Raw genomic sequence first — 14,010 nt, 5'->3', positions numbered from 1 at the left:
TTGTTGTTTTAAATCAGAGTTTCATTATACAGGCATGTTGATAGAATCACTGTGATGATTCATCTTGTGATTCATCTCTAGAGGTCAGGTGGCTGAAAGGCCTAGCCCTCTAATAACGTGGCTAGTTTTTCTAGTGACTACCACAACCCCCCCACCCCACCCCCACCCCCTGAGCTACTAAAGGCTCCTAGAGTCACTTTATTAGTATAACATACACCCATCTCTCAGGAAATTCCAAGGGTTTTGGAAGCTCTGTACCCAAAACCCAGGACCAAAGACCAAAGATATTCTTTATTATATCACAATATCATTTTCACAGTCATACTAAATGTGTATTTATGTTCTTTTGTCTTACACTTTTAAAAATATCAGGGGCGCCTGGGTGGCTAAGCTGGTTGGGCATCTGCCTTCAGCTCAGATCATGATCCCGGGGTCATGGGATCGAGTCCTACATTGGGCTCCCTGCTCAGTGAGGAATCTGCTTCTCCCCCTCTCTGTTGCTCTCCCTCCCTCTCTCGCTGCTCCCCCTGCTAGTTCTCTCTCTAATAAATAACTAAAATCTTTAAAACATAAATAAAAATTAAAAATATCTATTCTAGAAGATTCTTGATTGGTTTAAACTAATAATTTCATACATTTTAGGTGGTTTGATCTAATTTAATGCTTTTTATGTATGCATAAATATTTTGTATATTTCATAAATATCAAATAAAGAACATTGTTTACAGAGAATGCCTAGGGTCTGGCTCTATTGCAGTCAAATGACATGTTGGGGGCATGTTGATCCTCCAAAAATGCTTTGGCACAGAGGGTATGGTACATAATATGAAACATAAGTTATAAAAAAAAACAAGCAAGTTTTAAAGCAAACATATTTTAGAAAATGGTTTACTTTAACAGTTACTATGAGTATCAAAGAAAGAATATCTTTAAATATCTGTAATTTTGTACACACAAAATACATTCATTTCTGAAAATGTATAATATATAAACCCTGTTTAGATAAATATCTCAAACATATTTTTCTTGTGAATTCCAACATTGAAAAAACATCAGAATTTACAAGGTATACAGTATAAAAAGGTAATATCCATAGCAAAAATATGTGGATTTTTATTTGTTCTGCAGATTTGTTGATCTGTAGATAGAATTGTGGCAAAATCACTTGTCAGCTTTCTTTAAACACCATCTGCAGAAGTCAAAGAGAAGGTGATGAAGCAATACTTTTAAAAAGACCCACCTTTACCTTTTCTTTGCCCACACCCTGTATATTATCAATATTTCCAGCTCAGTGCTCAATGTTATCTTTGGGACAAAAAATGTAGATTTTCACCACCTTCTATTGCCTGTAACACCTTTTTCTCATTCTGCCCGCTTTACACAAAAGCTACTCTGACCCTACAACTTGGCTTGAGCTACTGGTCATCACAGTCTGGCGATCTATGCTCACCATGCACTATGGATAATTTTTTAAATATAGTGATTCCTAAAATAGATGATTTAAAAACAATTTAGAGCAATTCAACTTTTCAGATGTTTCTAGATGTTCTAGATGATCTAAAATGCTCTTCTAGTAACTTCTATTATAAAGTAACATTCATATTAAAATGTTTAATTGTAGAAACACTTTATAATTCTATGGAAATAAGGCAAGTATAAAGTGGCTGTAAGCTTATCTTCATTTTTGAGCTAGCTGGAGGACTCAGGGCCAGCCACAGCTACAAAAACTAACCCCAGATCCTGCCTTGTTATTAAAAAGATTTTGAACTCTGATAAATAAATAAATAAATAAATAAATAAATAAAGTAATGGGAAGGTGTCAGTGAGAAGGCACAATATGAGCAAACACTTAAAAGTGATGCTCAATTTAAATTTCTGCCGAATAACATAAGAAAACCATCAAATAAAATTCCTATTCTTTTTTTTTTTTAAGATTTTATTTATTCATGAGAGACAGAGACACAGAGAGAGAGAGAGAGGCAGAGACACAGGCAGAGGGAGAAGCAGGCTCCACGCAGGGAGCCCGACGTGGGCCTCGATCAGGGGTCTCCAGGATCACGCCCTGGGCTGAAGGCGGCGCTAAACCGCTGAGCCACCCGGGCTGCCCTAAAATTCCTATTCTATGCGCTTATCCTAACATAATTTAAAATGTGCTAATCTATAACAGTAATTCCGCATGGTTTTGACATTAATAGTATCATAAATCATACATAACATGGCTTATCTGTGAATAGAATTTATTTATATAGTCATAATAATCTAAACATTGAATATTTATCTAACCAAATTATAATTATTCAGGTCCATAATCCCATATCTGAAACTCTTGGGCCAAATATGTTTCAGAATTCAAATTTGTTTAAGGAATACAAGGGAAGTTCAAAATTTTTTGTAATATAGCACATAGGTAGTTTATTATCGAACATCTCCAGAAGGATCTTAGCTGTCACTCCCTAATCAAACATATCAATATTTCTGCAGCTGATTATGAATATTTACATTGAGCAATAAAAATTAGTAGTTATTCATCAGTTTCACTCCCAAATGAGTTCAGGTTGGGTGAATTATGAAACATTTTGGATCTAGAATTGGGGATATAGGATTGTGGGTTTGTTTTGGAGGAATTGGGTACATATACTGGAGGGGGATAAAGGGAAGGATAAAAAAAATCTTCATTTTTTTCATAGCGGAAAGGCAATAAATAATGCCTCAAACAAAAAATCAGGAAATAATAAACATGCTATTTAGTGGTGGCAGTAAATAGCAAAAGAGCCAGTGAAAAGACCTGGAAGTGGCTGCTTCTGGGGAGAGAGAGGGACATTGAGAAGAAGGAGCTTAGTACTGCTGTTTTTCACAGCAAGCCTCATAGAACTATTTGCCTACCATGTGCAAAAACTTTGACAAAAACAGAAACAGACTCTTAAAAAGTGCCTAAAAGAAAGTATGCAAACCACATATCTGACAAAGGACTTGCACCAGAGTCTGAAATCTAAGAACTCTCAAATCTAAATGTAAAAAAACAAAGGATTCAATTAGAAAATGGGCAAAAGACATGAAAGACATTTTACCAAAAAGGATATACAGATGGCAAATTAGGCCCATGAAAAGGTGTTCAACATCTTAGCCGTTAGGAAAATGCTAATTGAAACTCCAGAAATCAAAATGGTTAAAAACAAAAACAAAAACTGGTGATAATCCAAATGTTGGCAAGGATGCAGAGAAACTGGATCACTCATATATTGCTGGTAGGTAAAATGTTACAGCCACTAACAGAAGTACTGGCAGTTTCTTGCGAGACTAAACGTGCACATACCACATAACCCAGCAATTACAGTCTTGGGTGTTTATCCGAGAGAAATGAAAACAAGTTCATGCAAAAAGCTGTACACAGATGTTCCTAGTAGCAGAATTCATAATAGCCAAGAACTGAAAACAATGCAAAGATGTTTCGATCTTCGCACTGGTGAATGCAGTGAATGGTTTAAAAATTGTGGTACATCCATATCATGAAATACTATTCAGTAGTTAAAACTATTGCTTCACACGACAACTTGAGTAGATCTCTAGGGAATTATGCCCACCAATCTCAAAAAGTTATTTACTGTACAAGTCCATTTATATAATGTTCTTAAAATAACAAAATATAGAATTGGAAAACAGACTAGTGGATGCCAGGGGTTAAGAATTAATTGGAGGGGGTACATGTGGTTATAAGACTATAGAGGGTGGCATGAGGAGCTCTGTTAAAATGGAAAGATTCTGAATCTTGATTGTGGTGGTGGTCACATGAAGCTACACATATGATAAGATTGCATAGAAACAAAAACCGTAGGTACAAAATATATATTTACTATGAATACATCCATGTAGGAAAAATATATAGAGAATATTATGTATATAACCACCCCACCGTGGTTAAACCTCAAGTTGAAGAAATGGCCAGGGACTGAGGGTAAGAGTGTTAGAGGGGATTTTGTTGTAATGTTTTCTTTTTTTAAAGGAAGATATATTTGTTATTACCCGAGTAATTGAAAATTTAAACAAAACAAGAATGAAAGATCCTATACATTTGTTGGAATATCTCAGTGTAGTGGCATAGAATATAGGTTTTAAAAGAAAAATTTTTTTAAGTCTTTATTATTAATTCACGAGAGACACAGAGACAGAGAGAGGCAGAGACACAGGCAGAGGGAGAAGCAGGCTCCATGCAGGAAGCCCGATGTGGGACTTGATCCTGGGTCTCCAGGATCATGCCTTGGGCTGAAGGTGGCGCTAAACCGCTGAGCCACTTGGGCTGCTCAAGAAAATTTTCCCATGTGTCTGCGTGTGTGTCTATTTGTAATATATTATATTACTGGTTCTTTTATTTAATGACATTTTATCATGGACATTTTTCCATATTTTTAGATGTCTTAGCACTTCACTTTATTTATTTTTAAATTGAAGTTCGATTTGCCAACATATAGTATAATACCCAGTGCTCATCCCATCAAGTGGAGAAGGACAATTGTATGGCTTCACTCATACGGGGAATATAATAAATAGTGAAAGGGATTATAGGGGAAAGAAGGGAAAATGAGTGGGAAAATTAGAGAGGGTGACAAAACATGAGAGACTCCTAACTCTGGGAAACGAACAAGGAGTAGCAGAAGGGGAGGCGGGTGGAGGGATGGGGTGACTGGGTGATTGGGCACTTCATTTTAAAAGTTGCAGGATGGGGGTCCCTGTGTGGCACAGTGGGTTAAGCTTCTGACTCTTGGTTTTAGTTCAGGTCTGATGTCAAGCCCCCAGCATCAGGCTTTGAGCTCAGCATGGAGTCTATTTGGTTTTCTCTCTCCCTCTTCCTCCGTCCCTCCCCCTGTACTCTCTCTCACTGGGATAAATAAATCTTTTTTTTAAAAAGCTGCAGAATGTCTTTGTATGATGGAGCAGAATTTATTTAATCAGTGTCCTACTCTTGGATAATTAGGGAGTTTTCAATTCTTCACCATTAGAGCAGTGCTTCAAAGGGTATCTCTTGTAATCAGATCTTTGCATAGGACCTTGATTATTTCCAGGGGATAGATTCTCAGGCGGGGAACTGCTGAATCAAAGTTATGTATATTTTAAGACTTTGGTGAGTACTGAAAGTCTGCTTCTGGCAAATTCTGGAATTCCTCAAAGCTCAACACAGAAAACTCCTTCATTGCATCAAAGTCAGCTTTGACCCTTTGTTTTTCAAATCCATTTGCAGGGATAACGCAATCCCCTCTTTGGTAAATTTTACTGGGTGTGAAGCTCTAAGAGTTTCACCCTCTGACGTACTACTCTAGCTTCCTTTTCAAAAGAAGAAATTGAGGTACAAAGAAGTTAAACAATTCAATTGAAATCACAGCCCTAGTAAGCAGTGGATCTGGAGTCTTAAGCCTCAACAACCTGGCCCACTGCTTCTTTGGAAGCGTTTTGTTTTTTGTTTTTTTAATTGAGATATAATTGACATAAAATGTTGTGAACCGATCACCACAATTGGTCTAGTTAACCTCCATCACCATACATAGCTAAAAAAAAAATTTTTCTCTCAATGAAAATTTTTAAGATCTACTCTCTTGGCAACTTCCAAATATACAATGCACTGTTATGAACTATAGCCACCATGCTGTACCTTAGATTATCAGGACTTATTTATCTTATAACTGGAAGTTTGTATCCTTTGACCAACTTTACCCATTTCATCTCCCCTCAACTCTGACCACCACCACTTTGTTCTCCTTATTTATGAGTTTGGTTTTTTTAGGTTTGCATATAAGTGAGATCATACAGTATTCATCTTTGTCTCATCTATTTCATTTAGCATAATGCCCTAAAGGTCTATCCGTACCATCACAAATGGTAGCATTTCCTTCTTCTTTGTAACTGATTAATATTCCATCATATATATGTGTATATATATATCAAATATATATATATATATATCCCAATTTCCTCATCCATCCATCTGTTGTTTCCATGTCTTGGTTATTATAAATAAAGCTGCAATGAACATGGGAGTGAAGATATTTTTTCAAAATAGTGATTTCATTTCCCTTGGATAAATACCCTTAAGTGGAATTGATCATATGGTTGTTCTATTTTTATTTTTTTGAGGAGACTCCATACTGTTTTCCGCAGTGGCTGCACCAATTTACATTCCTATGAGTGCTCAAGTGTTCCCTTTTTTCTGCTCCTCACCAACACTTCTTATTTCTTGTCATTTTGATAATAGGTATTCTAACAGGTGTGAGGTGATATCTCATGGTTTTGATTTGCATTTCCCTGATGATTAGTGATCTTGAGCACCTTTTCAGGTACCTCCTGGCTGTTTGTAAGCCTTCTTTGGAAAAATGTCTATTCAAGTCCTCTGCCCATTTTTAAAATAGAATTATTTTTCTATTGACTAGTATGAGTTCTTTTTATGTTTTGGATATTAACTCCTCAGCAGATATATGATTTGCCAATATTTTTTTCCCATTCTGTAGGTTGCCTTTTCATTTTATTGTTTTTCTTTGCTGTACAGAAAGAAGCTTTTTAGTTTGATGTAGTTCTACTTGTTGATTTTTGCTTTTGTTGACTTTGCTTTTGGTGTCAGATCCAAAAATATCATTGCTTAAATCTGTCTAGGTGTTTAACCTCTGTGTTTTCTTCCAAAAGTTTTATGGTTTCAGGTTGTATGTTCAAGTCTTTAATCCATAGGAGTTATATTTGTGTATGCTATAATATAGTGGTCCAGTTTCATTCTTTTGCATGTAGCATGTGTCCAGTTTTCCCAACACCCTTTATTGAAGGGACTGCCCTTCTCCATTGCACATTTTTGGCTCCTTTGTCATAAATTAATGGCTTTATTCTGGGCTATTTTGTTGCATTGATCTATGTGTCTGTTTTTATGCCAATACCATGCTGTTTTGATTATTATTATAATATAGTTTGAAATCAGGAAGTGTGATACCTCCAGCTTTGTTGTTCTTTCTTTCTTTTTTCTTTTTTTTTTAAAGATTTTATTTATTCATGAGAGACACAAAGAGAGAGAGAGAGAGAGAGGCGGAGACACAGGCAGAGGGAGAAGCAGGCTCCCTATGGGGAGCCCGATGCGGGACTTGATCCCGGGACCCCAGGATCACGCCCCGAGCCAAAGGCAGATGCTCAACCACTGAGCCACCCAGGCATCCCTGTTCTTCTTTCTTAAGACTGTTTTTGCTATTTAGGTCTTCTGTGGTTCCATAAAAATTTTAGGATTTTTTTGTCCTATTTCTGTGAAAATGACATTAGAATTTCATAGGAATTGCATCGAATCATTGCTTTGGTAAAATTAACATTTTAATAATATTAATTCTTCCAATCTATGAGCACAGACTATCATTTCATTTATTTGTGTCTTTTTCAATTTCTTCCATCAATGTCTTATAGTTTTCAGTGTATAGATATTTCACTTCTATGGTTAAATTTATTTCTATTTTATTCTTTTGATTCAATTATGAGACTGTTTTCTTAATTTCTCTGGTAGTCTGTTATTAGTGCATATAATTTTTATATATTGATCTTCTGCCTTGCAACTTTACTGAATTTATCAGTTCCAACAGTTTTTTTGGTGGAGTCTGTAGGGTCAATGTGTATGTCTAAATATCATTTTTGTCATTAAAAAAAAGCAACAAAATGGCTTTTAAAACACTTTAGGGAGGGATACCAGATAGCTCAGTGGTTGAGCTCCTGCCTTCAGCTCAGGGCATGATCCTGGAGTCCCAGGATCGAGTGCCACATTGGGCTCCCTGTTTGGAGCCTGCTTCTTCCTCTGCCTATGTCTCTGCTTCTCTCTGTGTGTGTTTCATGAATAAATAAATAAAATCTTTTTAAAAAAACACTTTAGGGAAATAACATTTATGGTGAAATATTTGAAAGTTATATAGTCATCCATTCCTCTAGAATATAACCTATTTTGGGATTGGACCAAAGGATTAGGAGTTAAGAATTACTGTACTGCATTATTTAGGCTCCTTGAAAAATTGTACTAAGCTATAATATTATACCTATACTGAGGATCTAATGTTTATAAACCCTATGGAACATATTTAGTGTAAAAATGGTTGAATATTTTATTCTTGACATTACAGTGTCTTTTTTTTTCTTAACTAAGCTCTACACTCACTGTGAACTTATGACCCCCCATATCGAGTCCCATATTCTGACTGAGCAACCAGGTGCCCCTATAGTGTTTTCTTTCTATAGAAGTTTCTTCCAGGAGAAACTTCTTCCAAATTTCAGTACCAGGAAGATCTGTGTTTCTCTCAAGCACCTGACCTGGTTTTTACTTAAACACCACATCCTTTAATTGAACTCTTCTTTGTATTTCCTGCCATAAAGCTCAGAACCAAGGTATGACCTCATTTTTTTGCAGCTTTGCCTTGGTTCCTTCATTTATTTTTGGAGGATCTTGTTTTGTGTGTGTCCTTTTTGACAAATGACCCCAAATCTGTTTTTTTGGTGGGCGGCTCAATGAATAGTACATGGATGAGTGGATAGATTATGGGAAAATCAGTGTATTCATAGTTTGATTTTTTTTTTTTTTAACCTTTAGGTTCTACCTTCTGGAGCCCTGTTTAAAAAAAAAAAAACGATTAACTCCTATTAACTTGCCTTTTAAGTATTTCATGACAGTTGTATTCCTTGGCTTTCTCTTCTTCAGGTTAAAAATGAGGAATGTCTATATAAACACTTTTATATCAGACTCAGTTCTACTATACCTGAGGTCGGTTTCAATGTCCATTGGGCTGTGTTTACTCTCATTGACTTGCTTTTCTCTACCTGTCTTTTTATTCCCCCAGAAACCCGTACCCTCCTCTACTCCTAACACCCTCATGTCCACTCTCCAGGACCCACTTCCAAGACCAATGCTTCCACTTTGTCCTCACCCACAGCTTCTCAAGATCCAGGATTCCAATCTCCTACTTTACTGGCCTAGCTTTCTATCACTTCTTACCTGTCTCCCACTCCACTTGCTCCTTGACATCAAGATATCCACACTCTCAACCCTTCCCATTTTATTTAGTCTGCCACTCCTATACCCTCCTTGTTTGTCCAAATCCAAGTTTTCCTTTCCTACCCCAGCTTTAACCCGGAGTGTATCACCTCAATTGAAACCAGCTGACGATTTTTTTGTTTTTTATAAAAGTGTTTCTACTCTTAATTTGAATCATTAATGTCCATGATTAACTGGTAAAGTTTTTGAATTTCCACAAATTTATCTGAATTTCATACCAAGAACCCAGTGTTGACCAATGTATGTACACTGGCACTTGAGATACATTTTTATGTCCCAGCCACAATGTTAAGTGCTTCCTATTCATACCTTGATATTATGCCCAGCCGAAGTACATACTCTTCCCACTTTGCAGAAGAGAAAATAGCCTTAGAGAAGTTAAACAACTTGCTTAAGGTCTTAACTAGTAAATCTAGAGTCTAGAGATTCACTTGGGCAGTCTAACTCTAAATCATTATGTTATTCGATATAAAGTTTTAATAAACACACATATTCTACCAAAAGAATATAAATAGAATCTTAATTTAGGAAGCTATTTTGTCCCTATTTCTATATTAGCTGCCACTGAGGATTTAGTGATAGTGTTAGACACTACAGTTCTTGGTCTCTATGCTGAGTATACAAAAGCCACTGTTTTTTAAGATGTTGGACAAAATTTACCAGTTTTTTTAAAGCAATGTTTTTCAATTTTTAAAGTTAATGAAGTCAGACCCAGGAAGGAGACATAATTGGTGTTGAAAGAATTGGCTGAATGAAATGCAAAAAAAAAAAAAAAAAAAAAAATTGTGTTGTTTTTGTTAACCATTTCAGGTTTTATAAAAAAAAATTTCTGCATTTCCACAAATAGTTTTTGAGTCATTAAAGACTTCTGGCCAAATTCTATTATATTTTTAATAATAGTTCCTTTAAACAGCAAATAACGGGCAGCCCGGGTGGCTCAGTGGTTTAGCGCCACCTTCGGTCCAGGGCCTGATCCTGGAGACCTGGGATCAAGTCCCATGTCAGGCTCCCTGCATGGAGCCTGCTTTTCCCTCTGCCTGTGTCTCTGCCTCTCTCTCTCTATGTATCTCATGAATAAATAAATAAATAAATAAAATATTTTAAAAAATAAACAGCAAGTAACAAATAATAGCTACCTTATTTTTCTTGTGAAAAAAAAAAAAGTGATTCTAATGTGATGCTATGGAGCTACATCCACAGCTCCAATGATAAGATATTCTGTGAGGTTAAATCTGTTGCATGTTGAAAGTTTAGTGGTTAAGCGTACCAGCTCTGGAGTCAAACAAGCTGGATATGCTTTCTAGATCTTCTACTTATCACCCATGTGACTTTGGGTACACTACTCAGCCTCCCTGTCTGCACTTTTTCTCATCTTAAAATGGGGTTAATAATCCTTAGTTCCTTTTGGGGCACCTGGGTGGCTCAGTTGGTTGGGCATCTGACTCTTGATTTTGGCTCAGGTCATGATCTCAGGGTCTTAATATCAAGCTGAAGGTCAGGCTCCACACTTTGCAGAACCTGCTTAGGATTCATTCTCTCCCTCTCCCTTTGCTCCTCCCTCTGCTTGCTCTTGCACTCTCTCAAATAAATAAAGAAAATCTTTTAAAAAAATAATCCTTAGCTCCTCCCGTTATGAATTTTAAATGTAAGATGCCTAGTTCAGTGCCTGGCATATGCAAGCATTCGAGGAATTATAGTTATCATTGTTATAATTATCATGGTAGCAAGTGAAGAGTGCCACCTTCCACAGCAACAGCCAAGCTTACGTCTAAAATAGTGCACATTTATATTTTACTCTTTGGAAAGACGGTTACAATGGAAATTGCTGCCAAATCTTAAATCAGAACTAGAAATTATACTTAAGGTATAAAGCGAATTGCCAGAACTCACACACAGTACTACAAGTTTCAGGAATTAACTTACAAAATTATTAATTTTAAAAAGACTAAAATAAAATGAAGTATCCCACAAAAAGCTTAGGAGCACCCCCAAACAGAATCCAGAACCTGTAGAAACTTTCAGACTCAAGGGACTGCTGAAAGAAAACTAAGAAAAAGGCAGAACCTGTGGAAGACTTGACTGGTATCAGAGAGCTCCCACTAAAAGAAACAGGAACAAATAAATGGCATTAAGTTTCAGGAGTATGCCAAAACACAAGCCAGACTCAGTAAAAATTAAGAATTCTCACAGGAATGCTGAGAGCACGTAAAATAAAACCAGAACCCATGGAGGACCTGGCAGCCATCAGAGAGCTCCTGTAAATCCAGAGGAACAAACAAATGATGATAATGTTCACAAAAAGCTTAGGAACACTTGAAAGCAGAATCCAGAACCAGTAGAAATTCTAACAGGCATCATCAGGAGGCTGTTGAAAACACCTAAAGTAAAACCAGAGCCCTTGGAAGACCTGGCAGGTATCAAAGAATTCCTGCAAACACCAACAGAACCAGAGAAATAAATAAATGGTTGTGATGTCCACAAAAAAAGCTGAGAACAGTCCAAAGCACAAACCAGAATGATGAGAAAATGTAAGAATACTCAGGAGACGGCTGGGGACAATGAGGAAAATGTAGAGTCTGTAGAGGATCCAAAGGCATCAAAGAGCTTACAGAAACACCCAAAGCAAGCACTACAACCAGAAAGTAACATCGATTCCCTAACTCCCAAGTGGAAATGTAGAAAAGGTGAAAACCTCACTCACAGGTATACAGACAGCTTGGAATGCCTACAGATAACTGGACCCAGTAGAAGATTCAACAGGAAGCTAGGGCCTTCCTTATGAAAACTACACAGCAAATGGTGGAGTCCAGAATACAAGGCAATCAAGCAGCAGCTCAGGACAGCTCCCAGGGAGAAATGTGAATCTGCTGAACTGACAATAATCAGGAAACTTCTGAAAACTTATGTGGGAAAGACTGAACCCAGAGAAGACCTAACAGGCATCAACAGACAAAACACCTAGCAAAAGAACTTGACAAGTGTCAAGAACCTCAGACACCTCCAAAGCAGAGATGGGAATTGACAGAAAACCCTAGAGGCATGAAAAAAAACTTAGGAAAACTGCTAAGGCGCATCCAGGAGAAAATCTGGCAGACGTTACAATACGTATAGCAACTCCAAATTTTAAAAGCTTACTCACATCCTTACTTAGTAAGGATCAAGATACATCACAGAAATTACAAGAAAAACCTAAAATATTTATAATAAAATATGTGAAAAATACTACTCAGAAAACCAAGTAATAGAAAAAATACCATATACAGAATGTACATATTTTTCAATCAAAAGAAAATGTAGATGACCTTGCAAAAATTTTTTTTATTTTTTATGTTTTTAATCTTTTTTATTTTTTTAAAGATGTTATTTATTTATTCATGAGAAACACACACAGAGAGAGAAAGAGGGGCAGAGACACAGGCAGAGGGAGAAGCAGGCTCCATGCAGGGATCTTGATGTGGGACTTGATCCCGGGTCTCCCAGGATCACACCCTGGGCTGAAGGCTGCACTAAACCGCTGAGCCACCTGGGCTGCCCCCCAATTTTTTTTAAAACACCAAAAGAAAACCCAGAATCAGCAGTTATTAGCACTTTGTTGAAACCATCCGGAAAAAAGAAAAATTCATTTGAAGACTTCAAACAAAAGACATGATATTTGGAAGTTGACTAGAGTGGATTTGAAGAAATGTTTGACTCAGTGAACAAAAATAAGGATAGGCCAGGAGATTTCAGTCAAGAAAACTCTTGTAGTCCTTGTGAATATAATCCAAAATTAATGCCTCTGAACCTGAAGAGGTGTGGCCTAAGAACATGCAAAATAGAGGTAGTCAAAGAACAAGATCTACTCTAAAAAATACAAGTTTCAAGAATCTAAACATTTCCCTAGTCCAACAGATAATGTGCAGAAATGAATGTAAAGAAATATGAGCTTGATTTGCAAGCAGAGCTGAGTCAGCACTGTCCCTATATCACAGACACAAATACCGAACTAATCTAGGACTCAGGAGTCTCACTGCTTCTATCAACAGAAAAATCTCAAATAAAGAAAAAATGAAAAGATTACTGTGAAGAGCTTCCAAGAGAAAAACTCAGAAGATGGACAATGGAAAAAGAGAGAGACTGTGACATTAGAGGAAGAGGTAAACTGGTATAGATCTATAGGGATCCGATCACTCAGCAAGTTCAGCAGGGGTTATGCACATGGAGAAATGGGACAAGCCAATGAACAGTTTGAAAAAAGCTAAACCTACAAATGAAGAAAAGATATTTTTAAGACCCAGGAAAACAATAAAAATTAATTTTTATCTGGTAAAATCTTGTGTCAATACAGAAGACAAAACTCCCACCAACCAAAATAAAAGAGGTATAAATCTGGAGGATTCCAATTCTTTCTATGATGAAATAAATGTAGCCAACAAAGAGGCAGAAGATAAAACTACTCACAGTTCCTCAGATAAAATTTTAAACAATACGGAATTCTTCAAGTTCATCTAGAAGTAAGAATAAAAGAAACGTAAAGTTAGAGGTGCCATCTAGTGTACCCAGTAAAACAGTGGTACAATACACAGGAGTTGAGGAGGAGCCCATGCAAAAATTCATAAGAATGTCAAAGATACAGTGATCAGTAGAAAATCAAGCTATACTTGAGGCCTAGAGGCTCAAATAAGGGCTTGTCTATAAAGATAGAAGAATATGATCACCTATCTAGTATAACAAATAGAACGTCTATGAGCAGGAATAAGAGGAGAACAGTTAACCATTCCTCAGATAAAATGACACAGAGGAAACTACAAAGATGCCTGTGAGAAAAATCTAGAAGCTTAAAGATCAGCAGTCAATGGAAAAATAATATACTTGAGGTTTGGAAGACAAAATAAGGTCTCTGTCACTACTAAGTTGCAAGGGTCTAATTCTTTGCCCTTATAAATACAGCAGAGAGCACATTTTTAGGGAAAGGTAGGGAGAAA

General features: G+C 36.6%; 1 protein-coding gene across 2 annotated transcripts in view; it reads right to left on the bottom strand.

Annotated features, from left to right (window-relative positions):
* C31H3orf80 (chromosome 31 C3orf80 homolog) overlaps positions 1–14,010 on the bottom strand; it is a 56,996-nt gene that overhangs the window by 38,108 nt on the left and 4,878 nt on the right. The window lies entirely within an intron of this gene.

This window comes from Canis lupus, chromosome 31 (genome assembly GCF_048164855.1).
Source record: "Canis lupus baileyi chromosome 31, mCanLup2.hap1, whole genome shotgun sequence".
In the NCBI taxonomy this organism is placed as follows: Eukaryota; Metazoa; Chordata; class Mammalia; order Carnivora; family Canidae; genus Canis; species Canis lupus.
This window is presented reverse-complemented; position numbering and strand designations above follow the sequence as displayed.